Raw genomic sequence first — 15,704 nt, 5'->3', positions numbered from 1 at the left:
TCATCGCTCATATCTTTTATAAACACATTCAATTTTGTCAAATGTCTTTGCTGCATCAATTGAAGTGGTCATGTGATTTTTAGTCCTTCAGTTCATTTCTGTAATTTATTACATTTTCTGAGTTGTAAATGTTGAACCTTCCCTGCATCTCTGGATAAGGCCAGCTTGGTCATATATGCCTGTATTTGGTTTTATAAGCACTTTATTGTGATATTTTTAAATCAGTGTTCATCAGGGATATTGACTTGTTTTTTGCTCATTTGTTGTTCGTCTCTGTTGCTTAAGGTACCACAATCTTGGACACAGGACTCAAAAGATGCGAACTGGATCGGACCCGACAACCTCCTTCTTGAAGTCTAGCTCTTTACGAAAATTAACAAGGGAGAATGAATAGATAATCCTATCCAGCTGTGATGCCTGTAAGCCAAAACAATGAAGATCAGAATAAGATATTCTCAATGGTGTAATAGTGGTAAGTTAATGTTGGCGTTAGCCTACTTGGAGTTAAAGCCTGTTCAACGGGAGAGAAGTCACGGCTGGTACTGAAAATCTGTCAAAGCATCCAGGACTAGTGAACTCATTGATCTCAGAGAACTTATCCCAGCCACTTTACTGGACCAGCATAATCTGTAACTGCATTTTAAAACTTAGCCTTATGTTCCCAGCTAAGGATAGCTCTCAACCCTCATCAAGGAAACTTCTCTTTGCATATCAGGGAACAATTAGGGAGCAATATTATACGAACTTGAGGCAGGAGATTCTCAGAACAAGGATTGCAACCAGCTATGGGGGCACGGAAGTCAGTTTTTGAACCTTTACACAGGGCACAATAGCAGTACACCTACAACACTCTACTATGTGATTTTTGATAGGAAATGTTTAACCTTGGTTTATCCCTCTGTAAAATGGGAATAAACAACGCACAAAACAAGTTCATTTGAAATTTTGAAATTAAAGTCTTATGCATCTGAACAAGTAGATCTCTGTAATAGCGATTTAATTTGTAGTATTCCATGGAAATTATTCTAATAATTTGTGAGCATCATAGAAAATAGTTCTTTTTTTTTTCATTTCCATACACAAAGATAGCAGATGGGAAAAAATGTAATAACTGAACATTAAGACATAAGCAGGACAGTAGAAATAATATAAGAATGTATTGAGAACAGAAACAAATTTAAAGTTCTAAAACTGAAAAATAATAGCTCTACATATCAGATTAAAATCTCATGCAAACAGATATTTCTAATAAAGACTTCTCTGGAAATAGGGATTTGCAAAATCCCCAATTTTGCCCTCTGCCTGTCCAACTGTCTAATTTCTCAAAAGGTAAAAGATCTTAGAGCATGAGGCAAAGCTAAGAAATGCCATCTCAGTAGTGGCAAGGACAGCCAGCAGTTTTGCTTCATTTCAAAAACGTTAGCATTTTATAAGATATTCTGGAATTGTATCTTCACGGCTCATCACCAAAAGCCAGTCATGATTGTGTATTAGTCAGTCAGTCATTTTCATGAACATATAACATTGCATTGTATAAGTATGTGTGTTTTTCTATTGTTGATGTTTGTCTTGTTTCCTTTGTTTTGAACAGAGCTGCTGAAATTTTTATTTAAGGTGTAGAAGTTGTCATTAGTGCATATTTCTTCTAACAGTTGGTAACTTTGTAGTTTTCAATTTCAGGTAATTGAAAAGGTATTAAATAATATCTCTCTATCATGTTAATTTTATCTCAATTATTAAATTGTTACAATAAATCTTCATATATGTCAAAGTGGTTATCATTTCTCTTGATATATTTAGGATATTTTAACCATTTGCTGTTTCACAAATATTTTCAAATTAATCAACCTTCTCAACTTTAATTCAACAGTCACTTTGTGAAGAATTATAAGTGAGGTTGTTGAATTGGCTACTATTCTGTTTCAGTAAATAAATAAATAAATAAATAAATAAATAAATAAATAAAATAGCATGACCAAAAAAAAAAAAAAAAAAGCAGGTTAAGGAAGACTGATTTTGGCTTGAGGTTTCAAAGAGTAGAATACATCCTAGTGGAGAGAAAGAGAAGACATAGCACAGTGGCAGGAAGCTGGCTGACCACATTTTCATCCATTTCATCCACACACAGGAACCAAAGAAGATGAGCAGGAGGTGGAAAGAAGAACCAAAAAGGATGAACAGGAAGTAGAAGGAGGAACCAGAGAAAGTGAATGGGAACCAGAGAGGACGAATTGGAAGTGGACTGAGGCCACAAACCCTCAAGCCCACCCCAATGCCTATCTACCTCCAGAAAAGTTGAACATGCTAAAGGTTCATAATTTCCCTAAACATCTTCACCAGCTGGGAACCAAGTGTTCCATCACAAAAGCTTCCGGGGACACTTATTCAAATAACCAGAGGCATCATCTGACTTTCAAAGGAACACAATTCAGTCCATTATGATATCACATATACTTTGCTATAAAGTTGTCTTTGAGAAATAGTTATCTGGTTTTTTCTAATATTACTAGAAATTACTAGAAAGTATTACCACATTTTTATATTTCCTTATTCTCAGGTATTTCTAATTTTTCTGAGATTATAATATATTATTTTCCTCTTCCTATTCCTCTTTCCAAACCATCTCATATACTGCTTTTTGCTCTCTTTCAGATTCATAGCCTTATTTTATTAATTATGTATAATTAATACATGTATTCTTACATACGTAATTGCAATTTCTCTATCCAGTGCTGAATAGTTGTCCCTGAAAACATACCTCCTGATCTTTTTTATCCCACTTTGTTTAATTGTTTTTCTTTTCGGGCAGATGAACTGCTTGTCTTCTCATCGAGTTAGCAGCAGGTCCTTCCAATGCTGCGTGATCAGTGCACATTGTGGGTGTCTTTCTCTTTTTCCTGGGTTCTGGTGAAAAGAGGAATGCTCTCATCCCTTCCCCATACAACAGGCTACTTCTTATGAATTCTTTTCATGTAACTTTTAGTGAATTAAATTTCTCATTGCCAGTTCCCAAGAATTCTTGTGAATTGGCACAAATGTTATAAAACAAAACAGCAGGAGGTGTGATGCTCCCATGTTGACATGCTGCAGGCCTCGGTTATCTCTCTAAGTCCTCTATAAACTAATCGGATCACGCTTTGGATTGATGAGCGAGCTGCAAAGGTACCTTATTAGGGTTCACACGTGTGTGATTTATCCAGCTGAAAACACAGATACTTAATACTTAGGGAAAGATGGAAGCTAAGCTTTCCCCTATAGCGCTCTTCTGAGCTGGGCTTAAATAAAAGGCAAAGGAAACTAACTCTGACTCTTCCACTGAAGCACTGGGATTTTCAGTGGGGTGCTGGTTTCAGAATATGATCTCTGAAGCTTGAACACACCTCTTTCCCAGGTGTTACTGACTGTGGACATCATTTTCTGTGTACCCTGGAGAGCTTACTTAATCTTCTGCGCCTCACTTTCCCCAAATACACAAAAGCCGTTATAACAATGAAGTTACATTCCCTAGAGGACTATCTAGAAAACTGAATCAAAGCCCTTCAGTTGCTTAGAAGCACACCTGATACATAAGTTCTCAATAAAAGTGGGCCACTATGATTTTTTTTTCAAAGGTATGTGGTTTTATTTCTATTTTTTTTTTAAATTCTATTCCATTGATCAAGCTATTTGTTGTTTTTTTTTTTTATTTTATTTTTCTTTTTAGTTACATTTTGTTAACTCTGTGTCCCAGCTGTATCCTGCTCCCTCATTCCCTCCCCAACCCCACACTCCCTCCTTGGTCTCTTCCCTGCCCCTTTCCACGTCCACTGATAGGGAAGGACCTCCTCCCCTTTCATTTGACCCTGTTTTATCAGGTATCTTCAGGGCTGGCTGCAAAGTCCTCCTCTGTGGCCTAACAGGACTGCTCCTCCCCTGGGGGGGGGGGGAGTCAAAGAGCCTGCCCTTGAGATCCTGTTAGAAATAGTCCTTGTTCCCCTTACTTTGGAAAACTACTTGGTTACTGAGCTACCATGGGCCACATCCGAGCAGAAGTTCTAGGTTATATCCATAGATGGACCTTGGTTGAGTGTCAGTCTCAGAAAAGACCCACAGGATATAAATTTTGCCTCCACCAAAATGTTCAGCTGATGCTGAAATGACGATCATGTTTCCAAGAGCCGGCAGCATGCTAATAAATGTGAGGTTGTGTTATCATGGCTGCAAAAAGCTCACCAACCTGATCCAGAATCACAGCTGCTCCCTTCGGTCCCTTCATGTCTAATGACTGTCAGCTGTCCTAGGAGGAAGAAAAAGAAAGGTGGCTTAACGCAGCTAGTTTTCATTGTTAAAAATAGATCAGTGTGGTGTCAGTGCTGCCTCTACAGGAGGCAACAGCATGTCATCAAAGCACAACTGTTATTTTAAGGCATTACCAGTTATTAAGTGCAGGACAAAAAGAGGCCAAGGATAGCCAGGATGTTCTCCCAGGCACAATCCTTAACAGATGTTAAAGTCTCAGATACATTTTGATCGGTTGTTAGAACATGGGGGGGAAAAAAGTCAGTGCAAGTGGAATACTTTTTAAAAAGAAAATAGAATTGTACCCCACACACACTTCATAAATACATTTTACAGCCTAAACAGAAAAGAGGAAAGATAATAGACATTGTGAATTTTCCAGATGCAATTTCTTCCAGGCGTTGAGCTGGTGGAGCTTAAACAATTTACGACTAGACTAATGCCTTTAATGTGTGAACTCAAGGCTTCTAAAGACATAACACATGCTCCAGATAAGTGCCCTCAGAGACAGCCATGTCATTCGGAAGGCTTTCCTCATGAGTGACGTTACTGACATATGCCCTGACAAAGTCTGTCAGATGGAAAATTCTCAAGTGTAACAGAAGAACCATCTGGCACGGTAGCAAATTGCCTTAGAACACTGCAAATGAAAACCTAATAATTTACTCCACTTAAAAAAATAGGTAAATTCAAAGAAAAAATTTAAATCTTCAGTTACAAGAATACGTCTGCACTCACATTATCAGATGTCATTTTCATATCTCTACATACTATGTCTAATGTATACATACGATATAATAGACATATAACATTTTGCATCTATGAGATATATAATGATCCATTGATTGTTCTCAGAAGAGCTTTGGGCAGGTAGGTACTCCCAGTAGTAGTTAAGTGAGTAATACCAGGTGATTACACTGAATGCTCATTTTAAGACACAACATGGTAAGTGCACTTTGAAGACAAAAAATATACAGTCTGAAGGGCCAAGGGATGGCAATGGTGCTAACTTCCCAGCTTCACTTGAATTTATTTGAGCCATTGTTCATGAAATTTCTTTTTATTTACAATCGTAATGTTATCCATAATAAGTATTGTATCTATCAAGCTAAATTCTCTTTGCCTAAGACATGATTACAAGTACACTAAACATTAACGTTTATTTGGTGAAATTATTCTAGAATATAAAACAATTATGAACACAAGCGGGCAAGACTGAATGGATTTGATGCCTCTCATTGTTTGTCACACATGCAGTCACAACTGATAAGACTTGGAAAGGGTCGGGCTTGCACTTGCATTTCTGTGTGTAAGATGGCTGGCATGGCAGAAGAGAACAGAACTGACAGGTCGAATTGGGCTTAACTACCGACCTCGGTCTCTTTAACACAACGGTGACCAGTTAAGCTCACCCAGTCATGTTGTCCTCTTGACATCTGCCAGAAAAACACCATGGAATGTCTTTGTGTTTGTGTAAACACAATCAATAGGTTGATCCTTTATTAGAGAGGGGTTTCCTCATCTGAATTTTCAGACCTCTAGAAAACACAGGAAACCCATCACTAGTGGTAAATCAGAGGAAGGTCAAATGAAGCCTCAAAAAGTGATTTGACTACCAGAATTAAACTCCATTCCTTGGAAGGAACTAAAAATATTCTGGGCCTATTGATAGGTTATAAAAACAATGATATTCATTCATTCAATTGTGATACAAAACATGGACAGTGGCCCCAAAACAATTAATAATAATAATAATAATAATAATAATAACCCAAGGAAAAAAAGGAGGCAGGTGGGTTTATTCAAAATCAAATCAAACCATTTGACTTGACAGTGAGAGTCAAAAGTATTAGCTGCAGAAGGAACTAACCTGGGCTCATAGCAGTCCATAGAGACTGACCTGCCAACCAGGAAGCCTGATGGGACTGAGCAAGGCCCTCTGCACATGTTTCAGGTGTGTCCTTGGTCTTTTTGTGGGACTTCTAACAGCGGGAGCAGGGGCTGAGTCTGACTGCCTTTGGGACCCTTTCCTTCTACTGTCTATCCTTAATAGGAGAGAAGGTGCCTAGTCTTACTGGAACTTGGTATACCATGGCTGCTTAGTATCCATGAGAGGCCTGCCCTTTTCTGAGGGGAAATGGTGGAGGAGTGGATGGGGGCAGGAAGGGGAAAGAAGAGGAGGGGAAGGAGAGAGAAGATAATGGGAGGAAAGGAGGAAGAGAAAACTGTGGTTAGAATGTAAAATGAATTAATTACTTGATTAAAAAAACATGTAAGTGGCAAAATGGCTAGCACTCAAGATACTGTGTAAATCTGGTGAAGTAAACAACTTTAAACAGAATTCTAACTTTAGAATTTGGGTAAGTAATTAAAATCAAGAATTCTCCAAATAGTCTTAATTCTAAATCTAAATTATTCTACTTCAGTTGTTTCTTAGCATCTAACATTAGCTATCAATGGTTATATGTGGATTTGTAATGGTTCTCTACTGTATGCTAGTCTGGTATGGATGCCTGGATAGTCACAGTAAGAAGCTATTTTGAGGTACCTTTTTTGTTCTTACTTAGGCAGATAGAAAAATCAAGCTCAAAGTGTCAAAGGATTATGTTTAGTGGAGAAATCCTTGGAACCCACTCTGCCTTGAACCCATGTATGTGTCTCTGAAACACCATGAGGAAAGCTCAAGGCAGAAACTCAGGGTGAGCTGGTGATTTCAGATGGGGCTTAATCAGGATTTCTAGTGCCCATGTTACCTTTGTAACAGAAGCACAGTGCCTTCAGTAATTAAAAACAGATCACATGTAAATGTCAGATTCTTGAATACAAATAAATAAACAAATAAAACAAAGGAATTTCACATCTCTCCTGTAAACCAAGCCTTGATTATTAGATTCCTGAAACCATTTATTAATGAGGTACCTTTGGAAACACAGCTCTGGACAAATGCAGCCAGGAACTGTACTGTTCCAGGCTCAATGACATACTCTGTAATTTCAGCACTAGGGGAGCTGGAGGCAGGAAGATTACAGGTTTGAAGCCAGCTTGGGCAATTTAGTGGGAACCTATCTCAAAGAAACAAATGTAGCAAAATCCCAAATCAAAAGTTTGGGAATATCTGCTACTGCAAGCGACACGTTAGTCTTCCGTGGTTTCCTGAGCTGTCTGGTAGAAATCACAAAGTTGCACCAACAAGGACTGCACAGCTCACAGCAAAGCAAGTAGCAATGTCATTTCCCTCAATTACCTAAGGGGCATTCCTAGTTGGCATATACACTGGATTTCCTTCTGAAAGGAAATCTTAAGCACAGAAGAACGGGGGCTTTTGTAACAGAGAGAAAGACACCTGTTCTTGCTCTTTCAGGATGACAAAATATCTTCCGAAGCCTTGCATCACAAAAACGTATTTGGAAAGTCACCTCAGAACAAAGACAGCCAGCTAGTTGGTGTTGCTTTTAAGATATGCATAACTACAAGAGACAGGTGAGCATTGTCTCTGCTGGGTAAGTGCTGGATAAGATAAATGTGCTGGGTGCACATTCCTTAGAGACAACCTTGCACTTACCAAGTCTCTTTCTTTTTCTTCTATTCCAGCACTAGGGGCCTAACCCAGAGCTTTGCACATATTAAACCAATGCTCTCCTGTTGAGCCACATCCCCAGATTGTATCAGTGTTCTTTCCTTTTATCACACTTCACACATTCTCTCGTCCACATCAGCAGCTCTGGGTCAGCTTCTTGAGGTTCTTACCTAAGGCGCACAGTGAACAGCTCACATCCCTAGACATAGCTGCAGTTAGCAGAGTCAGGTATTCAGAAGCATCAGTTCTTTGCCCAATGGAAAACAATATGAGGAGCAGACTTGGAACCTATGGGGAAATATCTGTACGTATTTGTTCTTTCTATTCCCACTGAACTCTCGAAGCTGACAAAAGACTAGCAAAGTCCCACTGTCCTTAAGGTCTCTACATGACCCACTATCTAGGTGACTTCATCTGAATTCTTCACCACGTTCCTGCAGCTGCTCTCCTTTGTAGGTGCCCCCCTGAAGGGGATTTCCACAGCCTAGACTTAGGGGACATGGGTGACTGTACCTTTCAATCAGAGGGCCTCACCTGATGCTATAAAGAGTGCCTTCCCTTTATGTTGGTGTTTTAAATTTATTTAAGGCAAACTCCATTAGGAGTTTTGTTTTTTTTTTTTTAAAGAATCAGCATTCTTTCTGTCAGTTCATTTCTGTTACCTATGTGATGTTTAATAATTGTATGCAAAACCAGAGAGCACCTGGTTCCATGCAGTGTCTGTAACAGCTGCTGCATGCACAGGTAAAGAGGATCCCAAGCAAGCAGCAGGAACATTGGTGACTGACATTTAGGCTCAGCCTGCACCAATCCAGGCATAAGTCACTGACATGATTAATGTGGTGCTGGGTTCAAATGACAAAAGGAAACAACCACAGATCTAATGTCTGGAAAGAGACTGGACCCAGCCTTGACTCACTGTAATAATTGCTCCTTTAGTAGAAAAACATAAAACAATGTGTTAGCCATTGTCCTTATCTATATGACTATAACTGTTGTGTATTGAGATGAGCATAGGAGATAGGAGAGGCAGGTAGGAAGTCTGTAAGTCATGTACCTTTCAGGGGCACTTCCTTATAACCTGAAACAGAAGCCCTGCTAACCTCTTTTGAACCCTGCTCCACTAACCAGACTCAGGTCAGAGACAGGGAGCTTGCTTCAATCCATTCAAGCAATGCAGGGCAGCCCCAGAGCACATTACCCAGCAGAAATCCAATAAGGTCAGTTTCAAAGACAGCTTTGGAAAGTCACTGGCACAAAGCTCTTCTTGGGCTTTTCAGGGCAACTCAGCATCTCTGAGAGGACATTTGTGAACCAGAACTCATGGTTCTGTTCACAAAGCCCTGATTGTGTCTACTTCTAAGTAAAGAGTGGTTCCTAGGGAAATGCATCTGCTCTCTGTCAGATGGGTCATATTCAGTGTTTTACAAAGAGGTTTTGGAAAAAGATCATAGACAATACGCAAGTAACCAAAGTCTTTTTATACTAATATGATTCCAGGATAAACATCATAAACTTGATTCATGTACCTTTTAAGGCAAAATTTTGAAAAAGGAATAGTAACTCATATTTTTGCTAACTACTTTTTTGCTAGATTTCTTTCCTCATGATTATTAAAGCAATGATAATCAAAATTAGCATAATTACCTCTCCAAGGAAGCTTTCTGCAGTTGTTTCTTTTCCTCTCAAAAGCCTGTCTGGTTGTTATTCTGGAGTCACATACATGATCAGGTTATTGCAGAACAGATAGCTCATGACGTCAGAGAACCTGGGCATAAGTATCCAGAAATATCTATTCACTTTCCCATAAAAGGAGAGTGGGATAGGCAAGCTTGAAACTTTATTGAGGATTTATGTATATTCTTAAGTATCACAAGGTCACAAATATATGATTTAGGATTTCCTTCAGCTCAGTAACAAGTGAAATAAATATAAGAAAAATATTGTAGGAAGAGCTGGTTTTGTTTTTTTGTTTTTTTTTTTTTTCTTTACAGAAAGGCAGTTATGTTGGTTTTAAATGAGAATGACCCCCATAATCTCATGTTTTAGAATGTTCGGCTCCCAGTTGGTGGACTTTTAGGAAGGATTAGGAGGCATAGCCTTGTTGGAGTAGGTGTGGCTTTGTTAGAGGACTTGTTCACTGGGGATAGGCTTTGAGGTTTAAAAAAGGAGGGAGGGGAGCAGCCTTACCAGGCCACAGAGGAAGACAGTGCAGCCAGTCCGGATGAGACCTGATAGGCTAGTGTCAGATGGAAGGGGAGGAAGGTCTCTCCTATCAGTGGTGCAGAGACATGGAAGGAGAAGAGGGAGGGAGAGGTTGAGAAAGGAAGAGGGAGGAGGCTACAGCTGGATTAAAAGTAAATAAATTGTAATTAATTAAATTATTTTTTTAAAACAAAACCACAAACAAAGACAAAGAGTTCTTCCCAGACCCAGTCATCTCTGCCTGCAGGTCAGGATGCAAGGTCTGAGCTACTGCAACAATGTCATGCCTACCTGCCTGGTACCACACTCCTTGCCAAGATGGACATGGACTAATTGAAGTAAATAAAAGCTGCTTATGGGCTATATAATGTTTATTATCAGCCCTAACCAGTTGTCACAAATAATAAGACACAGACAGCTGGTAGATTTTATAATTGCCTTATTCATCTTGGGCCGGGCAGATACTTCACTTACACTGTCTCAATAACCTCACCATCCCCCTCCCAGTCTCCGTCCAGTGCCGTCCACCTTAATGCTTCTCATCTGAACTACCTTCCATCCATAATCCCGTGGTACTTGCTCGTATTCTTTATCTGAACCTTTTCATGCCATTATTGGAGTCCTTCCTCCCAGCTCACGTGGTTTCTTCTCCACCCTAAACCATCATGGTGTCTTCCTTCTTTCACTCTTTCCATCTGTCTGTCTCCCGTGATTTTTTCTCAAACCCAAAAGACCGGGAACTTAGCCATTCTTACCCCATTCTGCACTGCCCATGTATAGGCTGTTGAATTAACCAATCAGGTATCATGACTTAGGCAGGTTTATGCAATAAGGATGAGTTTATGTGGAATGTGCTTTTCTGAGCAGGGACAAGATCTTGGGGGCCAGTAATTAATATCACACCAACCTCCAACAACTAATCTGCTAAAACTGTAAGGAAACCCCAATTAAATTCTTCTTTTTGTAGGTTGCTTTGGTCATGTTATCTCTTCACTGCAATAAAAACCCTAAGATAGAAGATGGTGCTAGGGTTTTGAGTATTGCTGTGACAGGCCTTACCATGTTGGTTGTTGAAAATATGAAACACTTTGATATAAGACTTAGGACTAGAAAAGCAATTGGACACTGTAAGTAGACTATTGTAGTAGGAGCTTGGAAGAAAATAATGCTGAGAGCAATGTGGGCTGTGGAGGCACAGCTCAAAAACTTTCAAAATGGAAAAATATTAAAAATCATTCTTAAGATTCCATGTACTGCCCAACAGTTAGTCATAAGTCTCAGCATCTGCTTTGATAGTCTGCAGAGGAGAGCCTTTCAGAGGCCCTCTGTGGCAGGTTCCAAACTTGTTTCCTGTATTCTTAGGCCACAGAGGATGACAATGCAGCCACTCCTGATGAGATCTGATAGACTAAGATCAGAAGGAAGGCAAGGGGGACCTCCCCTATCAGTGGACTTGGGGAAGGGCATGCATGAAGAAGGGGGACGTGGGGTTGGGAGGGGGGAGGGAGGGGCTTATGGGGGGGATACAAAGTGAATAAAATATAATTAATAAAAGTTAAAAAACATTTTTGTAATATTTTGTAAAGAATATGGTGATTTGAATAAAAATAGTCCCATGGGCCCACAAGGAGTAGCACTATGAGGAGATGTGGCCTTTTGGGATAGGTGGGGTAGGTATGGCCTTGTTGAAGGAAGTGTGTCAATGGGTTAGGCTTTGTGTAAGAGATATTCAAGTCTGGCCAGTATGTCACTGTCTCTTCCTGCTGCCTACCGATTCAGATGTGGAACTTACAGCTCCTTCTCCAGCACCAATTCTTCCTACTATAATGATAATGGACTAAATTGCTGAAACTGTAAGACAGCCCCAATTAAATGTTTTTCTTTATAAAAGTTTCTGTGGTCATGGTGTCTTTTTACAGCAACAGAAAAGACTTTATGCTTCTAAACATAAGACTATAAAAACTTCTGAAGTTAGGCTGAACACATTTTTCATTATGATGTGGATACAAGACTGTGGAGGGCAGGGAGTAGAATGTGATTCCTTGAATAAGAACTGGCCCATAGGCTCTTTTATTTGCATGCCTAATCCCCAGTTGAACTATCTGGAAGGATTAGGATATGTGGCCTTGTTGGAGTAGATGAAGCCTTGTTGGAGGAGGTACATCATCAGGAGTGGCCTTTGAGGTTTCAAAAAACCCCATATATACTGTTAAAGTATAAAACACCAAACAAATATGTACAATAAATCAATGTATGGGTAGTTATCATTTCTGAAATTATAAATAAATTTTCTTATTTCCAGATTTTCTTCACTTAATATGCACTCTTTAAACTAATTAAAATATATGTGCTACATTAAGAATAAAATATAGAATCTGGGAATGTAATTCAATGATAGAGCATTTGTCTGAAGACTGGGTTCAGTCTTCACTAACACTAATAAAATAAAAATCAAATTTAAAAGTCGTTAAATGCAGTTTTAAAAGCCTAGAAGTTTTCCCATTCTAAGAAATTGGCCATGATGAGCTCACACTGGTCCCAGAGAGATCTTAGTGATCAGTCAAGGTCACAACTCATCTTTCTTATGACTATTTCATGGAACAGGAAAATAGAGACAGTCCTCAAGTAAACTGAAAAGGGTACATATCCCTAGGCTCCTACAAGAGATGCAAATTGGGAATATGAATTAATACATAATAGAGTTAACTCTTTGTTATCATTCAAGTCTGGGTGTACATTCAACTCAGGTATTAAACTCTTGGCTGACAGAGCATAGCCAGCATTTTTGGTGATTGGATTTGATATCATTGATAATATAATTTAATTGTTATCTGGATTTAGGACATGGTTGGAGAAAAGAAGTCACATGCATGTTTAGGGGGGGTGGTTTCTCTTCGGCCTCTGATGGTTATCTGTCATGTGGTAAGCAGCCTTGCGTGAGCACATGCTCAGCCGTCCCTCAGGCCACAGAGGAATAAATCCACCCCAATATGAGATGAAATCTCTGCGACCTTAAACCACAGTAATTCACACTACTTTTCAGTTGTTTACTTGAGATCTTTGCCACAGTAACAGCAGCAAGGAGACTAATACACTTTCACAGGCATTAGACTGAGAGACTTGTGGGAAACTCTGTATCTAAAACAACAATAACAACAATAATAATCTTAAACATTTGTGATTTTTCTCCTCATACCTACACAACACAGTTTAAATCATCGTCATTTTTTTCTCATATTCAACCAAAAAAAATAAATGGCATAAAAAAAAGTCAAACACAGTAATTTATGGCTTTTGATTTGCTATTAGTAGTACTTTAAAAAGTATTGCATCATTTCTGTATTCACACAAGTAGCTATATATCACTTAGGACTTTATCAAACTCAAAATGACAGAAAAGCAAAGTAATAGTGATTTGATGAGACAGAAGCTTACTGCCTTCTTATGAAAGAGTTAACATGAAACATATAACTCTTGACTTTTTATGCAAAGAACACAGGGTTCTTAATGTGGATTTTCAAGCTCTGTGGGGACACTCCTCTGCTGTTAGCTGAGCAATACTGGGGCCAGTGTTCACACAGACCTGGTTACATTCCATGGAAAGAAAAGAAGAGAGCAGGACAGAGCTACTCCCCGAATCAGCCATGTAAAGTTTCTTGCACGTAAAGAATCTTGCATGATTCTACCAGTACAGAAAAGGCTAAACAATGGCCGCTCCTTGTTTTAGCGTGCTCTTCAGGTTTCCACCAAGGCCACAGCCTTCATACTTAGATGCCTCTCTAACTGAACCAGACATGGATAATCACTATTATCCAGTGAAAGTCTGTCTAAAATACTTGTTACAATGTTACACTTCAGTTTAATGTGATTTGTATGAGGACCATAATCTTCAGAATTCACTGACAGCAGAGAAAATCTTTTTTTAAATTTAGATTTGCTCCCAATAACGGCCTCACAATACACACTTAAACTTAGTGGTTTCCAGCCTGCAGAAAATGGTACCTAACCTATTTTAGGAAATGCCTGTTTTTATTAATTTTTTAAGATAGTTTAAAAGAAACTTTAAATAATTCAATCAGGCACTTGCAGCCACTCCAAAGCATCCAAGGCTTTGGGAATTCAATAAGAACCAATGCTTCAGCTCAGACAGTAAGAGCTGTAAGCCCCACTGAGGTTTGTGTTTGCTATTTATGAGCTCATCTCTCCCCACTGCAATCTTGTCCAGCACTAAAGCTTCCATTTTCACGCTGTTTTCTCTCTTAAAGTAAATGAGTATTCTGGAACTGTGAAATGGCACAGAAGTAGTAGCCAGTGTCACTTCTGAGCTCATGTGAAGTGAGCATGAGGGTATGTGAACTTCTGCCCTCTGCTAGCTAGAACGATGCTCTTGGGCCATCTTGGTACTTAGCAAGCAGTCAGTGGTGGGTTTCCATGCCCATGGGCATCGAGCCTGCCAACGTAACGCCTGGCTTAACGCTTGTAGCATTCAAGCAGCCATCCAGGACAGAGGCCATGTAGAAGGAGCAGCTCAGGGCTTGTTGACAGCTCTCTGCCACAGTCTTCTCTGGATGATTTGACTCTGGAGAGAGTAACAAAACGAGAAAAAAAAAGAGAAGAAGAATGTGCCACCTTTACTTATGTACAATGTTACACTTGGGAGACAAGCTAGTCTGTCTCTGCTGCTGGTCGTCATGTGTAATCTATTGTGTGCACTCTTTGTTACAAACTGCTACAAAAGAACACTAGTTTGGTCTTCGCCTGAAGTATGGAGGGCAAAAGACAGTTGTGACCTGAGTATGTTCATATGTCTTTGGGGCAAAAGAGCATAGTTTTTATATTAAGGTGCTAAGAAGGAGACATAAACTGACTGTAGAGGTGGGGCAGGTGCCTCTGCTACGTCATGTTCACCAGTAGGTGACAGAGAGGAGAGAGGCCGTGTCTACACTCAGTGTTCTGACCTGTGAGCACCTGAATGGTTAGTGACCTAACACTCTCTGAAAAAAAAGCAAGCCTGAAATGACCACCAGTCGGTAACACACGGGCCCATACAAGATCCAAGGGTGCGGAGCAAGAAAATCCAGAGGCTAGAAAAACCCCATGTGGAAACCTGGCGGTAGTGACCCCAAGACAGACAACCCTCACATGGGGCCACTCTGGTGGGCTGTGCAAGGAGCAAGCCAGAGAGTACCACCAGACCGGTGCCAGGGGACGCACACAGGAAGCCAGGCTGAAACACTAACCAGTCTGACACCATGCTGGTCTGGGAGATGGGGGACACCATAATGCACGAGCAGGGCATGGCACTTCTGAGAACACTCCCGAGATGACCCCAGACACCTAGAGACCCTGGGCGCCACGAAGAGGAGCAAGTAAATGTGGAGAAATGCAAGGGAATGAAGAGAGGCAGAACTGGAGACTTGAGGATAGTGAGGAACAGTCTGATGTGAGTAGCTGGTGTTGCCACCTAGGATCGGGAGGGGTCCTGGCCTCTGCTGCCACTGGGGCCCAGGTCTGGGTCCATGGCCCTTCAGCAGCACAGGTCTGTTATCACCAAAGGCCAGGTGGATGTCCCTGGTCTGTGCTACAGACACGTTGATGCCTGACTGCTCTGCAGAACTGGACACACCCCTCGCCTGGTAGGAGA

General features: G+C 40.1%; 1 non-coding gene across 1 annotated transcript; it reads left to right on the top strand.

The window, feature by feature from the left end:
• Positions 1-14,922: 14,922 nt before the first annotated feature.
• Positions 14,923-15,052, top strand: LOC132649812 (small nucleolar RNA SNORA17). The gene has a single exon (XR_009588325.1). It is a non-coding gene; the product is annotated as a small nucleolar RNA SNORA17 (small nucleolar RNA).
• The last annotated feature ends 652 nt before the right edge of the window (positions 15,053-15,704 follow it).

This window comes from Meriones unguiculatus, chromosome 21 (assembly GCF_030254825.1).
Source record: "Meriones unguiculatus strain TT.TT164.6M chromosome 21, Bangor_MerUng_6.1, whole genome shotgun sequence".
NCBI classification, from domain to species: Eukaryota; Metazoa; Chordata; class Mammalia; order Rodentia; family Muridae; genus Meriones; species Meriones unguiculatus.
This window is presented reverse-complemented; position numbering and strand designations above follow the sequence as displayed.